This window comes from Elgaria multicarinata, chromosome 14, assembly GCF_023053635.1.
Source record: "Elgaria multicarinata webbii isolate HBS135686 ecotype San Diego chromosome 14, rElgMul1.1.pri, whole genome shotgun sequence".
In the NCBI taxonomy this organism is placed as follows: Eukaryota; Metazoa; Chordata; class Lepidosauria; order Squamata; family Anguidae; genus Elgaria; species Elgaria multicarinata.
In genome coordinates, this window is record NC_086184.1 from 14,598,367 (window position 1) to 14,616,449 (window position 18,083).

The 18,083-nt window shown below is 43.7% G+C and overlaps 1 protein-coding gene and 1 pseudogene across 1 annotated transcript in view; one reads left to right on the top strand and one right to left on the bottom strand.

The window, feature by feature from the left end:
- The window catches only part of ZNF536 (zinc finger protein 536), a 328,037-nt gene that overhangs the window by 191,314 nt on the left and 118,640 nt on the right, over positions 1–18,083 (top strand). The window lies entirely within an intron of this gene.
- LOC134409009 (5S ribosomal RNA) lies at positions 11,132–11,250 on the bottom strand (annotated as a pseudogene).

Consider the following 18,083-nt stretch of genomic DNA (forward strand, 5'->3'; position numbering starts at 1 on the left):
ATTCAGGAATAGCATCCCAAACTAAGAGACAGTGTGGCATAGTGCTTAGAGTATTGATTTAACTCAGGAGATGTAAATGTATGTTAAACTCATAATTTAAATTTACCAAGGTTTAGTTGTGACTGAGTAGGCTCCCTAGCAGGGACACCTTGAGCCATGATTAAGCGAGACAATATGAAACTGTCGCAGCAGCTTCAGACAATAGTGGAGTCCAGTGCAGTTCCAGAAAGCAATGAACATGTCTGTAAATGACCAAACATTGCCAGCAGTTGCTGGCAGCTTCAAAGCTGCAATGCAACTCTGGAAAGCAACAGAGTGGCCCTGACAGGCTAGCCATGTGTGAACTGCCAACAAAAGAGGAAATGCATCACCCCAAAAGAGGACAAAAGAGGAAACTAATTTGCATATACTTATTTACATATGTAGATGCAAATTTAGAATTTGTTATTATAATTTAAATAGGAATACAGTACATCTGAACATAGTATGGAAGTCTTGTTCCAGTTGACCTGTATGCCTTGCTCAGCCTGCTGTCCAGATGCTGGCCAAATTACACCATTTACTCCCACAATGTTGCACAAATTGTGCTATTTACATTTTTGTGTAAATGGCTACTTGCACACATTTTAAAAAATCAACCAGCTGTTCCGACTTGTTGTGCACCAAGTTGGGCCAGCTGCAGGCGGTGGTGGGGGAGAGATGGAATGGAATCTAGAAGGGCGAGTTGGTGAAAACCCGCCGAGCTCCACCCCCAAATGGATTCCTCTGACATCCCTAGAGTCAAATGGGGAGCAGGAGGAAAAGGGGATCAAAGGCAATTGGGTACTGTGATGGAAAAGGAGCACGGCCAAGTTGCAGAGTTCTGCAGGCTGGTTGGGGACCCTCATGAAGAGATTAGGCCTGTAGGTCAGAGGTTAGCCATGCCTGTTGTGTAAAGTTGACTGAGTAAAATCATTTGTGTATCCAGTAGGACATATGTGCCTTTTGAGATACCACTACATCAAAATGTGACAGGTTATTCTCCAGTCGCTAGTGAATTACAGCAGGAGACTGTAATTACAGCAGGAGACATTTCTTCAAGGGGTTTTGATAACCCCTTGAAGAAGACCTCAAAATAAGAAAAGAGGCCGAAACACGTTGGGCTTTCCACAACGAAAATCTTTGTACCCTGAGACATTTCTGTCCTTTTTTGGACCTACCTTAGATGCTTACCAGCCTTTGCACCTCCATTTTCCTTTCAGGGCATTAGGAGAGGTCAGGGATTGTGCACTATGGCAATAATAATTAGGTCAAACATTAGCAAAAAGAGTAAACATCTAAAACACCCACCCACACCTTGTCTTTGTATTATACAAAACTCTGAGGAGTCTTTGAACATACCTGCTCTTAAACTGAGAAATCAGAAGACATATGATGCACCAAAAGACATTTTGTCCTATTAATTTGGACCAACTGAAACCAAGCAACTAATGGTATGATTGAATTGTTTCCCTGCTAGACCGTTTGACAAGGCCTGGGAACTGTAGCCCTACTGAGTGAGAACATACTTCACCTTATAGAAGGAGTGATAATGAGATCAATTAGAACCTCAGTCACTCAACTAAAGACAGCTGTTGGTGCATAATAATCATCATTAGAGATGGGTGAATATGGGATGTTTGATTCGTCAGACAACCTGCAGGTAATCTAAAATGATGGAACTTAACTCTCGAGTACTTTGATTATTTGAGGCTGATGTTTTGTCTTTGATGTTTTCTGTAACTTCTTAGAATTTTGTTTTAAGTCAAGCACACTTGCCTGAAATTAACACAATGTAAAATAGACATTTAGGTAAGAGATATAGGAATTAAACAGGCATGGCTGTGAGATCTTTTAGAAGTAAAGAACTTTTTTTTTGGGGGGGGGGTGTACTCTCAGGTTATGGAAGTCGTCCCAAGAGGGGCTAGGTTTGCTCCCACTTTGATGTCCTTCCGCCAGCAGGCAAAGACAGTTTTATTTAAGAAGGCGTTTAACTTGTAAATGGGTCTGGTGGGTGGGGTGCTGTTTTTAATAATATTTTTTCTGCAGTTGTTGCAGTTTTATCGCATTTGTTTTAATCAATTTTGATTAGTTTTGTAAGCTGCCTTGAGGGCTATTTCTTGGGAGAAAGGCAGGATGCAAATAAATAATATGAATAAATACTAACTTCCTTTTCATAGCTGTTCGCTGAATCAGGTAAATTAAACTCCAGGTAGGGATGGGCAAATTTCTGCCAGGTCTATTCATGCTCTGCTCATCAGACTCCCACTGATTGCCTGTTCCTGGCGGTTGCACGTGACAATCCACCGAGTGGTCCACAGGTGCCTGCAGAAAGGTCATAGAATCATAGAATAGCAGAGTTGGAAGGGGCCTACAAGGCCATCGAGTCCAACCCCCTGCTCAATGCAGAGATCCACCCTAAAGCATCCCTGACAGATGGTTGTCCAGTTGCCTCTTGAAGGCCTCTAGTGTGGGAGAGCCCACAACCTCCCTAGGTAACTGTTTCCATTGTCATACTGCTCTAACAGTCAGGAGGTTTTTCCTGATGTCCAGCTGGAATCTGGCTTCCTTTAACTTGAGCCCGTTATTCCGTGTCCTGCACTCTGGGAGGATCAAGAAGAGATCCTGGCCCTCCTCTATGTGACAACCTTTTAAGTATTTGAAGAGTGCTATCATGTCTCCCCTCAGTCTTCTCTTCTCCAGACTAAACATGCCCAGTTCTTTCAGTCTCTCTTCATAGGGCTTTGTTTCCAGACCCCTGATCATTTCTTTTTTAAAAATCCATGAGCGGCGATTTTGTGCAAAATCGTAGATGGGAATATTTTAGAAAATTGCAGTTTGCGCAAATTCATGGCCATAAATCGTGCAATTTTTGCAAAAATGCAGGTGTCAAGGGCGATTTGCACTTTTATTTTTGCAGAATTTGCACTATTTATGGCCGTGAATTTTCATGAATGGTATTTTTGTATTTATTTTTATTTATTTATTACATTTTGATTCCGCTCAATAGCTGAAGCTGTCTGGGCGGTTCACATGCGGTTCATATGTGTTGCCACCTATGATTGTGAGCAAATGCAGATTTGAAAAAATCACGATTTGCACGTGTGCACACACACACATGAGGTGGGAAACCAACTCAGTGCACACCTAGTCTAGCCAGTTTAGGCATCTGTGAGCTGGCATCCGGGCAGCTGAGATGACGAAAACTGGCTGAGTTCCACCCCCAAACCGGATTCCTCTGACATCCCCAGCTCCAGATACAAAGGCAGAAAACCTCTGAAAACTACATGCTAGACATAAACAAGAAGGGACCGTCATCCCTTTCAAACTCTGCTTGCCGTTGCACTTTTAATCTTGCATAAATGGGGCCTTTATGGCTGCAATTTACACAAGTTGGGAAATACGCATTCTCTGATTTCTCTGCTTGGGAATAAGGCACCCTCTCATTTAGAGGATTATTTCCAGAATTTCTACTTTGTAGGCACATCCGTTAACCAGACGCTTCATCATTTCACACGAGTAATGGCCTCTCGTGTTCTATTCAGTACTTTCCATTTGTTAAGTGAACATGCAAAACAGGCTAAATATCCTTGTTGGGGTATATTTTGGATTTGGTGTTTGTAATACCTGAAAACCATCTTTGAGCTTGGTGCTGGACTACATACTTGGCATGCAGAAGTTTCCACCTTCAGTCTGTAGAATCTCCAATTAGAAAGGTTCAGTAACAGCAGATTGGAATGACTGTCTGTCTGAGACCTTGGGAAGTTGCTGCCCATCACCTTTGGCAATACTGGGATAGCTAGACAAACAGGGGAGGCTGGTGGTTCCAATTTCAGTGGGGCTGTGTGAATCCATTCTGAGGTTTTAGGCAGAACCTGCCAGAACTCTAAAGGAGCTATGCAAGTTGCTGAACCCTACGCTCAAGATAGGTTCAGCACCGTGTACTCCAAAGCACTATGTACACTGCTAGATGTGTAAATATATAATAGGTATTGATGAGGTGGTACACATCTTCATGTTCATCACTTGAGGACAGCATCATCATTTGCTGAGTTGGAGGCGTATGTCTGCACAGATCAAAACACCCCAGATCAAACATTCACATCATCAGTACGCTGACGACATGCAGCTCTACTGCTCCTTTTCATCCTCATCAGGTGTGGCTGTGGATGTGCTGAACCGGTGCTTGGCTGCGACAATGGACTGGATGAGGGCTAATGAACTGAAACTCAATCCAGACAAGACTGAGATGCTGCTGGTGGGTGGTTCCTCTGATCGGATGGGGGGCGTTCAACCGGTTCTGGATGGGGTTGCACTCCCCCTGAAGGTGCAGGTTCGTAGCTTGGGGGAGAACCATCTTTGTCACTTGAGGCTCAGGTGGCCTCGATGGCACGGAGTGCTTTCTACCAACTCCGGTTGGTGGCCCAGCTATCTGCCCCTATCTGGACAGGGATAACCTAACTTCAGTTGTCCATGCTCTGGTAACCTCCAAATTAGATTACTGTGATGTCCTCTACATGGGGCAGCCTTTGAAGATGGTTCGGAAGCTGCAGCTTGTGCAGAATGTGGCGTCCAGATTGATAGCTGGAACAGGGAGGTTTGAGCATATAACACAGATTCTGGCCCGCTTGCATTGGCTGCCTATATGTTTCCGAGCCCAATTCAAGGTGCTGGTTTTAACCTATAAAGCCCTACATTGCTTGGGACCACAATACCTGATGGAACACCTCTCCCAACATGAACCTACCCGTACACTGCGCTCAACATCTAAGGTCCTCCTCCGAGTGCCTACTCTGAGGGAAGCTCGGAGGATGGCAACAAGGGAGAGGGCCTTTTCAGTGGTTGCCCCCCAACTGTGGAATGATCTTCCCGATGAGGCTCGCCTGGCGCCAACATTGTTATCTTTTCGGCACCAGGTCAAGACTTTTCTCTTCTCCCAGGCATTTTAACAGCATTTAACAACGTTAAGTTTATTTTTAATGGACCCCAGAATTGTTGTTTTTAAATGGATACTGGTTTTATACTGTTTTTTTATGTTTTTTTAAAAAAATTTGTATACTTTTAATGTTTACTATTTTTAATTGTTGTAAACCGCCCAGAGAGCTTCGGCTGTGGGGCGGTATATAAATGTAATAAAATAAATAAATAAATAAATCTCAAACACAGTGTGGTCCAACAGAGTCAATTCCCATGAGACATCAAGTAACCCAGCGATGAGAAATTCAGTGATGCGACATGCACGTGTGAACCACCAGCCCTTAGTGGTACTTTGTAGCATGTTTTCATTTTATACAATCTCCCCCCCGCCCCCCCCGGTACCTTCCACTGCCCATGCATGAGAGCGGAATAGCTTGTTTCTGCTGGTGTCCTAGTTGAGTAGTCTGAATTGGCACAGCAGGAGTCAAGAACACTTGAGGTGTAATCCGATCTCAGTGTGTGTCCTTGGGCCCTTAATCAGTCCTATTTTCAAGGGCCAAAGCAAGCAATGGGCAAAAACTCTGCTGAAGTCAGCAGAGTTTCCACTTACGCGAGCAGTAGATTTGGTGCTAATATGGAAAATATACTTACGTACTTTGCAGGTTGTTGTAAGGATTAATTAATTAATGTTTGTACAGCACTCTGGATATATAAAGTGCTGTAGAAGTGCTTAGCAATATTATTATTAAGTCCCTGTGCATCACTTATTTACTCTTAATATCTGAACAGACTGCGGCTTTGGCTTTTGCGAACTAATAGATCTAAAGAAGGGAGAGAGGTATTGCTGTGACTATGGATCCAGGCAATGACTGAATGGTGGTTACACCCTGAGCAATAACTATCAGGTGCACACTCAGACAGTGTTATTATGCAAATATTTGTGCTTGCTAGAAAGGTCTTTCTAACCCCTGTCTGCTGCAGATTGCAGTTTATAATGAGAATAATGTCTTTGGGCACAGGTTGCTTTCGTGGGCAAGTATATATGTGGCATTGGAATCTCAGTCCATAGTAAAAAATTTACATGCCATAGTGACAGGCATCTTAAGTGAAGGGAAAGGCCATGGGATCAATAGTAGTGCATACTCTCAGGCCATAGCTAGACAGGGCTTTATCCCAGAGAGATTCCCAGGATTGTCCCTGTGCATCCACATGACGCACAGGGGATCCTGGGATCAGGGAGAGATGATTCCTCCCTTGCTCCAGGATCTCGCCTTCCCCTTTAGCCCTGGTTTTTCAGCAGTCTCGAGTCCGAGACCGCGGAACATGTGGCCGGGCACCGTGGGTTGACATATATCTCAGGAGCGCTGCGCCCATCGGGGGTAGGGTGGGGAGAGCGGGGAAATTAATTTAATTTAAAAAAATTACTCACCGTTTGCGCATGAGCGTTCATGCACTGCTGCCCCTTTAAGTTTAAAAAAATGGCAGGCGTGACGCCTGTCCTTCTGAGGTCATCGCACGTTGCATGTAAACAGAGGAGGGATCTCACGATAAACACATCGAGATCTTCCCTCCTCCGTCGCGGGCTAACCTCAGTGTACAAGGTCCAGGTAAAAGGAATTCTGTTGGCAAAAAACATTACTTGTTCTGACTTAGTCTAAGGCTGTTTCATATGTTCATATTAAGTGATCCATTCTCCTCCACCATGTCCGATTTAGCATCATGCAACCCATGAATCCAAAAAGGAAAGGAAAGGAACCTCTCGTGCAAGCACTTGAGTCATTGCTGACTCCTAGAGGGACGCCCGCTTTTGCTGATGTTTTCTTGGCAGACTTTGTAGTGGGGTGGTTTGCCATTGCCTTCCCCAGTTGTGGTTACTTTTCCCCCAGCTAGCTGGGTACTCATTTTACCGACCTCGGAAGGGTGGAAGGCTGAGTCGACCTGAGCCGGCTGCCTGAGAACCAGCTTCCGTTGGGATCAAACTCAGGCCATGGGGAGAGTTTTGGCTGCAGTAACTGGGGAAACTCTGCGCCACACGAGGCTAAGAATCCAAAGACATCAGGTATTCCTCCCCCCGCCCCCAATTATAGTCCACATCATTCACAGACAGGCTAGATTCATTGTGTGAGTGCTAAATGATACATTTGTTTATATGTGTGCATAAAACGGGGAGCAATCCCACTGCAATTATAGGGTTTGCATGAGAAGCTCCATTTGCAGAAAGCCCCTCCACCTGAATTTGGAGGAATCCCCCTTGGCCAAAATACCAGCCTGTTTTAGCTTCAAGCGCTTACTGCCAGTCACTATGTAGAGACATTTCAACCTTTTGGAATTGGAGAAGAACAAAGCCCGGAAACCCCAACCAATCAGCAGTCACAGGAAAAGGGGAGGGGCTAAAGGAACCCTAGAGGGCCAGATTTGGCCCATGGGCCTGAGGTTCAACATATCTGGTTTATACTGAGTAATACCGTAGCATAGCACTGCCTATTTTGTCTGAAAGCAGGTCCGCAGGGTCTCATCTCAGTTACCCTTCCCAACCGTACTTCTTAAGATCCTTTTTTAGTCCAGGTGTGTGGGTTCTACAACTGTGTCTTCCCTCTCTTGAAATCAATGTGGCTTCAGTAGTGTTTGATTTATAATGGCTGACCAACAGTGCAATGTTGACTCAGAAGTAGTAAGCCCCACTGAGTGCAATGGGACTCATTCCCAGGTAAGTGTGCATAGGACTTCAATGTTGTACATTTAAGTCACAGTAGCCATTGTATAACAACTGTGCCTGTGTGAATGAGACCATGGGCAGAGTTTCAGGCAACCCCCCCCCAAGTACCGACTATTAGGGATGTGCTCCGCTTCTAATCGGACCGGCGAATTAGAAGCGGAGCGGGGGGCTTTGCCTGCCCTTAAGGCAGAGGCGAAGAGGATTGGGGGGCTGGCAGAGCGTGGCGAAGAGGATGGAGGTGAAGGCGGATCCTTCGCCTCGATCAGGAGCTCCGCCGGAAAGTTAAGTGGGGTTTACCGGGCCCTGCCGCTGTCGCTGTCACCCATGCGGCGACAGCGGCAGGGCCCGGTAAACCCCCCCTCCTCTCCCTTACCTGCGTCCATCCGTGGTCCGTCGGCTTCTTCAATTGAGCCTGCGGTTCAACCAGGAAGTCTAGGCCGCACTTGCGGCCCAGACTTCCTGGTTGAACCGCGGGCTCAATTGAAGAAGCCAACGGACCGTGGACAGAGGCAGGTAAGGCCCCCCTCCCCCTTGGTCCCTTACCGGGCTCTGGCGCCGTCACCGCACGGGCGGCGACGGCGGCAGGGCCCGGTAACCCCCCCCCCCGGCCTTACCTGGCGCCACTCCCCTCCACTGCGGAGCTCCGATTCGGAGCCGGAGCTCCGCGGCAAAGAGGAGCGGCGCGGGCCGATCCGAAATTTTCGGATCGGCCCGCGGGGTGGAGCGGGGGGTCCGTGCACACCCCTACTGACTATCCCTCCATTGTCAAACCAATTGTACCCAAGTGTGTCTGCATATTCATTTGTAAATTTGATGGTGTTCCTTTCTCTGGGTAATAATCAGCATGTAGAGATAGGTAGATGCAGTTTTGTTTTCCTCTATATCCCTGTAGGTGTGAGAAAAGATCCTTTTAGTGTGGGGTGTGTGTGTTGTTTTTCCATAGCGGACTATAATGATGCAGAGGTTTTAATAACCCACTCTACGAATTCTACAAATGGACCAGAGTTTAGTTTAGGTATCTGGTGGAGAGAGATTCCTCCAACTTGTGCCTTTAAACTCTCTCTCTCTCTCAAACAAATGCCTGGAAATTCTGCCTAAAAAATGAAATCCCTTGTAAATTTCAGGCCTCTCAGCATCTCCTTTGGTAGTTTTCCTGCTTTCCCATTGTGTGTCTCACTCTCTACTTTTTGCTTTAACGCTCGTCCCAACCTCTGTGGCAAAAGCTCAGGCTGGTGGCAATTAGGCTTGAGCTTTCCGCTCCGAAACTGCCAACTTCTCTATTACAGAAAGTGTCGTAATATGGTCCCCTCTTTCTCTTAATGCCGTTTCCCCCCTGGACTTCTGAGGAAGGAGGGGATTGATCGCCCGCAGCAGTAAAGAGAAGAAGCAGGTCATGCCATTGTGACTAACCTGAACACTAGCTGAGTGAGTGAAAGGGATGCTCTTTGCGTTTTCTTATTCCCAACAACTCCATGCATGCGCTTAGGAACCAGCTGGGGTCTAGCCCTAGGTAACTAGCATGAGTGTTGTGGCTGCCAAATGGTGCCCAGACACAGTGCGGATGTAAGCAATTAGCAGAGTCTCCCCTCCTGTAGTTTGATTCACTCGGTGTGTGCCCTGCACATTTTTTGCAGCTGTGACTTGAAACTGGGATTCTTCCTGTGGCCCATAGACAGCTGCTTTACTGGGAAGCCAAAAAGGAGGCTTTTCTGCAATAGAGCCAGATGCAGCTGAGCTAAGCTTTAATCAGCTGGAATTCACTTTTTTTGGGGGGGGGGTATGTATCTTGCTCCAGCACCAAGCTACTGCAGAAACGGAGTAAACAAAGAGCAATGCATCTGGAACTGAAACACACCTCCTAGTGACACCTCCACAGAGAGACGGAGATCTCCTTTAGATCATTTTCTTTTACATAGATGGCATTAGAAGCTGACACAGTCTCTACATCAGGAAGCTTCCTCAGTAAATTCCAAGATATTCAAACACGCCAAATCGAATATACGTTATAGATTTTCTCCTTTCAACTGTATTTGACATTTCAAAGCCCATTGTACTGAATTTAACTTCCAAGTTGGCCAAACAAATATTTGCAAATCAGAATTGAAGTACAACTATCCAATTCATAGGTCAGTATCTCAGCCCCTGTACTGGAGGTCAAACTTGTCTCTGACCATGTTTACTTGAAAGTAAGTGCCACTGACTTGACTGGAACTTAAAACCCCAGTAAATGTGTAGAGGGTTGCAGTCTTAACATACCATTCAAACAGTGAATAATAGGAGCTATTCAGCCAAGACGGTCTTTAATCTTCAGTCTGGATTTTGCCACATTTCACAGAAAATGCATAATGAGATTTCATAATCCCAAGTTAGATTTTAAATTTTAAAAGTTTGTTGAGTTTCAGTGAAATTTAGTTAGGTAATATGTAAATGTTTATAGGATTGCAGTCTTCATTTGAGATACTAATGGGGAAAGGATTCCAAAATGTGTGGGACATCTTGAAGGAGGAGTTATTACAACTCCCCTGTTAAAACAGCTCCACTGGCTTCCAGTCTGTTTCCGGGCACAATTCAAAGTGCTGGTTATGACCTATAAAGCCCTATATGGCTCAGGTCCAGGTTATTTGAAAGAACGTATTCTCCCTTATGAGCCTGCCCATGCTTTGAGATCTTCTGGAGAGGCCCTTCTTTCAGTCCCACCTTCTTCATAGGCGCGCATGGTGGGAACATGGGAGAGGGCCTTCTCGGTGGCTGCTCTGGTGCTCTGGAACTCTCTTCCCAGGGAAGCTAGGCTGGCTCCCTCCTTGATGGGCTTTCAGAAGCAGGCTAAAACTCTTTTGTTCCAGCAGGCCTTTGGAGAATAGTCTGGCCCTCCATCTATGTTAATGTCTCATAATTTTGTTGTGTATTTTAAATTTTTATGGTTTTGTTTTCCCCCCATGTATGTTTAAAACTTTGTAAGGCCGCCTTGAAGCCCAGCATTGGGAAAAAGGCGGGATACTACTACTACTACTACTACTACTAATAATAATAATAATAATCTCCTGCAGAGTTACCACTGGTCTCTTGGTTGCTTTTCTGTCTAATGCCTTCCTTACCTGTCACTGAGTTTTGGTGGTTGGCTTTCTCTAAGCAGAGTCACGGTTGTGCCATATTCTTTCCATTTTGTAATAGTGGATTTAATGGTGCTCTGGGTGATGTTCGTAGTTTGGAAAAAAAAAATATTATAACCCAACCCTAATTGGTGCTTCTCCAGAGCTTTATCCCAGACTTGTTTTGATAGCTCCTTGGTCTTCATGATGCTGTTTGTTTACATATGCTCTCCAACAAGCTCTGGGGCCTTCCAGAGACAGGTGTATTTTATCTGAGATCATGTGACACTTGAATTGCACACAAGTGGATTCCATTCATCTAATTATATGATTTCTGAAGGTAGTTGGTTGCACCAGGCCTTATTTAAGGGTGTCACAGCACAGGGGGTGAACCCTACAGCACTTGGGATTCCCAGGCAGTTCCCCTTCCAAGTACTAACCAGGCCTGACCCTGCTTAGCTTCCGAGATCAGACGAGATCGGGTGTGTTCAGAGTAGTAGGGCTGTAGTATGGAAGTCACGAGGTCTCATTTTTGCATTTGTAAATGATTTTGTAAAATATGTAGATTCTTTCCCCAATCCAACATTATGGACTACTTTGCGTAGATTAGTGAGAAGTAATTAACTCCATTTTAATTCCAGGTTGAAACACGACAAAATGTGGAAAAGGCAAAGAGGTGGTGGTGATTACTTACGCAAGGCACTGCATTTTTGTAAAACAAGAAATGCCTAGATGTAGCGGTTAGCTACGCAATCAAGTATCATGCAATTTAACCCTAGGTCTAGTGAGTTTAAATTGCAGGGCAATTGATTTCAGTTAAACATTTGGTGAAACTTTAATGGTAAGAGCCGTTCAATAGTGAAACCAATTACCTGGTCCTCTCAAGGTGTTCAAGCCAAGGGTGGACGGACATCTGTTGGGGATGCTCTCGCTCTGAATTTCCTGCACTGAACAGGAAAACAGTTGGACTGGATAGCCTGCAAGACCCCCTTCCAACACTATGATGATATGATTCTATAAAGACCTTAGTGTTGGATATGGGCCAGGGACTACTTGGTTGCTCAGTGAGTTTGGCATGCCTTAGATAAGGTCTGTAAAATGTGAATTGCATTTTCTTATTTGCAGGGAGTGTGGTGAGGGTAAGTGTGACAAAGAACTCTTCCAGAACTCCTCGTTCCAGTGCTAGCTTGGATTGAAGGATGCACAAATGGCAAAAAGGGCATTGTACTTACAAAAGCCAACCCAATCAAATGAAAGTTTGGAGTGGGTGCTGAAATAACTTTAGTACTAAATACTTATTTCACACCTCTGGTCTTTCCTGTGTTTTTTTTAAAAAAAAACTAAAAAGAAGAAAGAAAGGTCATTTTAAAATCGCTTTTGCTTCATTTTGAACGTTTCATGAGAGATCCTTTTTGTCTGATAAGTGCTAGGACTTGGGGGATAAAATCTGACCCATCAGGGTTTACTCAAAGTCATCTAGGAGTTGAGGAGCTAAATGGCCTTTAACACAAATCCTTCTACAGTCAATCATGGATATCCAGGAAGTTTTCCTCATTGCTGTTGAAATCTGGTTGCTATAATCCCTGTTCTTTTAACTTTCCTTGGTGTTTCTTCAAACACCCACTTACAATTATTTGATATCCTTTAGGGTATTCTCTGTGAAGAACTGGAATGTACCAGTGCATAAAAGCAAAATGTAGAAGGTTTGACCTGCAGTAGAAGACAAGTAGGGTGATGCATTTATCCTTGTTGGAATTATTTAGAGAAAAGTCCAGTCTCCATTAAAAAACAACAACACATATAAAGAGTTTGCTAGAGTAGGCTCATAAACACCAGATGTTAAGATGTCCCTGGCTAGGTTGTCAATAAGCTCTACAAGTCCTCTGAGAAGACCCAGGAGAACTAGTTCACAGCTTCTTTGTTTGATCCTTCAGTAGCTGCTTTAATTCCATACCACTAGTAGCTAGTGTATCCCCTAAAGATGTTCTGTACGACGAGATAGAAGTGAGCCCTCCATAGAATCTTTGGTCACTGGCGAAGACCACAATTAGACATTTCTGTCTAAAATGTCCTTGTATACATCTGAGACAGTTGTATGGAACGGTTGCATCAAATTATGTGTGGACTGTTTTTTCTCCAATGGCAATTACCTAAAGAATCCCTCAATTTGCTTAATGATTTCACTCACGGCTATTATGTGTCCAAATTGTTGTTCCCAGGGCTCTCTTAGGCCTACAGCTAATGCAATTGACTTTCCAATAGTAACCTGAAGATTATTTTGGCTTTGGGGCGGGGTGGTGGTGGTCTTTGTGATATTGTCCTTAAAAAGAATTTCAGGAAGAAGAATATCTTCCCGTTCTCCTTCAGACTCTCCCAATCAAGGTTAACCCTTTGTTTATTCCCCAGTTGCTCTCAATTCCTATATATTCTCTACTTCTGGGTTTATTTCTCTTCTTCAACTAGTAGAACTTTTTCTTCTTATGAAGTTAGAGCTGACCTTTCACAAATTTTAGCATTTTTTTAAATGATCAGAAATGGATTAAGGGACTGTCAATATGGTGGGTGGGAGTATCATTGAACTGCATTTATGAGGGTTGTGCTCTTAAATTTCCATCCCATCCTCTTCCTCCATCTGTAACTCTCTTCCTGCCATGACTCTCTTGATGTGTATGGTTGTTCTACTATGATGTCAGAGAAGATTTATGTGCTTTGATAGGAATATCAAAGCTACTGTAATAGCCTTTGACCCTGTTCAGATGACATGCTAAGCCACAGTGTTTAAGCATTTTGAGCTAACCGTTCTGGCTTAGCATCTCATGTGAACCACTCCTAGCCACGTTGGCTACATAACCACAGTTTAAACATGATCACTATCCATTTATTGCAAAATGGTTAGTGGCCTAACCATGGCTCAGCGTGTTGTCTGAACAGGCCCATTGGCTTCCTTTTTATCTACACACATGTTACAAAGAGGCTGTGAATTAGGGATGGGTGAGAATTTAGTTTCAGTTCAGTTTTGATAGGAATTTACAAAAACTCAAAGTTCCCCCCATCCAGGACAAAATTAATTGTGTGTGTGTGTGTGTGTGTGTGTGTGTGTGTGTGAGAGAGAGAGAGAGAGAGAGAGAGAGAGAAGGAGAAACAAAAAACTGACAGATACATCCATCCAGGCCCAGGGCTTTGACTGGTTTGCTCTTAAAAGTCTGGGTTTGAATCCTTCCCTCTTCAACCGTGTTATGCTGAATTAGAGTTGCCACGTAACAGGATCCTCACGCTTAACTGCAGACAACATGGTCCTCTTTGTTCTAGGGATAGCTGCACATATTTAAATTGGCTGGTGCAGATGGGATTTTGGTTCAGTTAGGTTTTCATAAGAATTTAGCAAAATCCTCAAACTTCTTCATATTTGGAAGCATATGACCTCGAGATTTAAAATGTTTGAATGTGGACAGGGGATGGGGTGGGGAAATGAAACTGACAGATTCCTTAATCCCCAGCTGGACAACCCAAGGCCAGACAATGGATTGCTTGTGGGAGGGACGACACACACACAGTCGAGTCCTTAGAATTTTAATTCCAAGATCCATTAGTAGTAGTCATCTATAGCAGAGTCTTGAAGTCTATGGCAGTATACAATGGCCTTCCAAAAAATCATTCATGGTAGAGATTAATGGGGTGATTTCCAAGCTTAAGTGGAAATGTACAGGCAACACTGGCCTCTTACATTTGTGTGAAGAGTAAATATTCAGAATTTTCTTTATCTTTTCCTGACAGAATTGTCAACCTATGGATCTATCTGTTTATATAGAACAGTAGCATGTGCTCTCCAACTTTTGAATCCAATAGATATTTTAGCTGCAGTTGCTTCCTTGGGAAAGCAAAGAAATTAGCTTTTAGGGGCACTACTTTAATAAGAGAAAATTAGCCAAGATGGCAAAAGAAAGTAGAATGCAAAAAAGTGTTTCATTTCCTTAGTGAGGAACATGAATCACCTTAAATTCAAATGTGATATTAACCTTAACATTTCCTACTGATAAATCCCATTTGGATACCTAGGACAGCTCTGTAAGAACAGTGACAGAAAATGAACTTCTAAGCAGAGGCGAAGAATTGGAATGCATTAAGTACTGGGTACAGCTGAGCTTGTGTTGTCCATATTGCTTAATCCATTCTTTTAAAAAAGACACCTACATTAATTACCAGAATGATGTACTTGCCAACAGAATAATGCATGGTGTCATCTTATTCCACTCCACCTCACTTCCATGTGGTGGGCCATTAATTAGTGTCTCTGCAAAATGAGCCTTGTAACTGAGAATTTAGTCAGATTCCTGTAAAAAACATAATTTTGATGGGGATGTTTTATGGTGAAACTTCAAGAAGGTAAGCTGTCCTTTGGAGGAGCATTGAAACATGTGCCTAATGAAGTTATGCTGTGTGTCCCAATGCATATGGGAAGATTAGCATAAAACCTAAAAAAAAAAAATTACGATACCCCGCAATAAATTAAGCATACTATTGTCATTAAGTTCAAGATGCTGCAGGACATCATTTCAGTGACAAGCTTCCACCCACCATATGTTCCAAAGTGGGCTGGGTCTTGGGGATGTATAAGTTGTATTCCATCTCCAACACATAGGAAAATCAGCAATATCAAAAACATTGTCTTGGTCCATCTTCCCCCAATATGCATGAAATATAATGGGGAGCTCCAAATGACCCCCTCCCATGTTTATAGTCTGATTCACAGAATGTGAGGGGTGTGTGTGAGGATTTTGAAGAATTTTTTTTTCCTGACTCGAGAGAAAATCTCAGTTCCCAGTGGCTGGGGGCATACCGTGGAAAGTGGTGGTGGCAGCATGTATTTTTTAATTTCTTTTTGATATAATACATTTATTCTGATTAATATATTAGAATCCCTAAGTTTTTCACAATAAAAAATGTACGCTCCTCTCCCGTTTTTATCCCTTATTTAACATAGCTTTGCTGCTGGTAATGGCAGCAACACTCCTATCAGCAGCCATTTTGGCCCACAATGCCTCCTTTATTTTTGTCCCAACAATGCCTCTCGAACAATGCTGCGTAACAATAGGGAGTGCTGCAGCAGCAAACTATAGTTAAAAACGACAGTGGGGGAAAAAACCAAAAGCCGTTGCCACTTTTCAAGATAAGTCTTTCAAGATAAATTGCTTCCCCTCTTCATCCATCCCCCCACAATTCACAACATGTGGCTGAAAGAGTTCACTTTGGTGCTAATAAAAGATGTGCAAATAACTGCATTCCAGTTATATTATTTATTTCATTTATATGCCTCCCTTTCCCCATTGCAATCAAGCATGTACATAGAATCCCTAGTGTTCTCCTATCCAGGCATTGATCAGAACCAGACCTGCTTAGCTTCAGCAAGTTTGCTGACTTATATGCCTTGGAAACACATCGTTGTCGGTCGTTATTTGTATAACTCAAAAACGTGTCACTGTTTCTCATAAATTACAACAACTGAAGGATTCGGATTAATCCCCCCCCCCCCGGTTCAATAATGTTTGCAGTTACTGAGCAGTGGTAATCCTATTGGTTTAGTTTCTTTGAAGATAGTCCTATGGATGTTAAAACTAGACATGGCCAGCTCGTCTTGGCCATACAGGGAAACTCTAGTTTTCATAAGTATGTTGGGAGAGACGTCACGTAGTAGTACATCTAGCCAACATAGTTTGTGCATTGGGGAAGCAAGATTTGTAATCTGAACCTATAGGCTGTTTCAATGGGGAGAAAAGACTGTGTTATCCTATCTGATTTAAGGGAAAGGTATTTATTCCTCCAGAAATTAAAGGGTGTTCCATTCTTTCTCTGCCTTTCTTAAATAGTCTCATTGGTGAAACATATGTAAGCTCTTGTTTGAGTCTCTTTGCTTGGAAATTCTGGGATTATGCTGAAAATGTTTTCAGTTATCTCTGCCACATTTAATCAAACTACAGACCAGTCAGCCTAACATCAATACCGGGCAAAATTCTTGAAGAGTTTATTAGATTTTTGAAGAATATGTGAGCATCTAGAAAGTACTTGCATTGATTAGTAGGGGTCAATGTGGATTTGTCAGGAATAAGACATGCCAGGCAAACCTTATCTTCTTCTTTGATAGAGTTACTAGTTGGGTAGATCATGGGAATGCTGTAGACATAGTATATCTTGATTTCAGCAAAGCATTTGACAAGATTTCCTAAGAATATCTTTGAGGACAAGTGGTAACATGTCGGTTGAGGAATGCTACAAGCTGCTCAAACAATGATCTTCAACAAATGCTAATTAATGACTCACCTTCCTCCTGGAGTGGAGAGCCACGGGACTCTGTCCTAGGCCCTGTGCAATTCAGTATGTTTATAAATGACGCGGATGAGGATATAGAAGGGTTGCTAAACAAATTTGCAGATGAAAGAAAACTAGGAGGGATAGCCAACAGCATAGAAGACAGGATCAATATGAAGAAGGACCGAGGGGACAGGAGCAGGCAGAAGTAACATCGGGGCCTGCTCCTGCTGGACTCTTCCCCCCCCCACAGGGCAAACTGCCATCTTGGCCCTGTGGGGAAGAAGAAGGACCGAGGGGACAGGAGCAGGCAGAAGTAACATCGGGACCTGCTCCTGCTGGACTCTTCCCCCCCCCCCCCAGGGCAAACTGCCATCTTGGCCCTGTGGGGAAGAAGAAGGACCGAGGGGACAGGAGCAGGCAGAAGTAACATCGGGGCCTGCTCCTGCTGGACTCTTCCCCCCCCCCCCCACAGGGCAAACTGCCATCTTGGCCCTGTGGGGAAGAAGAAGGACCGAGGGGACAGGAGCAGGCAGAAGTAACATCGGGGCCTGCTCCTGCTGGACACACTCTCTCTCTCTCTCTCTCTCTCTCTCTCTCTCTCTCTCTCTCTCTCTCTTCTTTCTCTCTCCTCCCTCCCTCCCTCCTTGACTCCTTTTCCTTGTGTGTCATGTCTTTATTAGATTGTAAGCCTGAGGGCAGGGACTGTCTTTTTTGCTAAGTGTAAGCCGCTCCGAGAGCCTTTTTTAGCTGAGGAGCGGGGTATAAGTATGATAAATAAATAAATAAATAAATAATAAATATTTAGAAGGCTCTAGACAGGATGGAAGACTCAGCTAAATCTAAAAAGATGAGATTCAGCAGAGATAAATGTAAAGTGTTGCATTTACATACAAAATTAATAAGTAATTAAACACAAGTATAGGATGGATGAAACCTGGTTTGGCAGCTGTACATGTGAAAAGGACCTAAGTGTCTCAGTGGATCCTAAGCTGAATATGAGCCAGCAGTGTGGTGTGGCAGGTAAGAAAGCTAATATA